A 525-nucleotide genomic window follows, 5' to 3' on the forward strand; every position below is an offset into this window, starting at 1 on the left:
AATAAACAAAAATATAGTAGCATTATGAAAGCTACTTTTCCCTTGTAATGGTAATTTTACTGACCGACCTTCTGAAATTATGATTATTGTGTTCTTTTTATCTATATTTACTTGTAAGTTCCTGTTATCTCTTACAAAATAATTATAATCTAAAATCTTACCTAATGGTGCCACAAAGTTAAGCATCATCGCACTCTCCCCACCACTAGTGCTAAAGCAAAGGCCAGCAAACCTCACCACACATGCTCTTGCTTGAAAGAGTATAGAAACACTCCATATTTAATGATAACATGGAAGTCTACAAACTCAGTCATGCCTAGTATCATTAGTAGAGGTTTACTGGTATTTGGTGGAGCACCAACAGTCACAGAGGTCATCCACAGGTTAGTAGCAGAGGAGCAGGTGTATTAGTACAATTAATAATAAATTTTCAGAATATTTCCACACGAATATTGATATTGATGGATTCCTCACACCCTCTACTACACATATATGTTGGACATTTGATGCAGAACCCCCACAAAT

At 35.6% G+C, this 525-nt stretch overlaps 1 protein-coding gene across 2 annotated transcripts in view; it reads right to left on the reverse strand.

Annotated features, from left to right (window-relative positions):
* Positions 1-525, reverse strand: part of LOC119586512 (small nuclear ribonucleoprotein Sm D2-like) — a 5393-nt gene that overhangs the window by 2677 nt on the left and 2191 nt on the right. The window lies entirely within an intron of this gene.

The sequence above is a fragment of the Penaeus monodon genome, chromosome 21 (assembly GCF_015228065.2).
Source record: "Penaeus monodon isolate SGIC_2016 chromosome 21, NSTDA_Pmon_1, whole genome shotgun sequence".
In the NCBI taxonomy this organism is placed as follows: Eukaryota; Metazoa; Arthropoda; class Malacostraca; order Decapoda; family Penaeidae; genus Penaeus; species Penaeus monodon.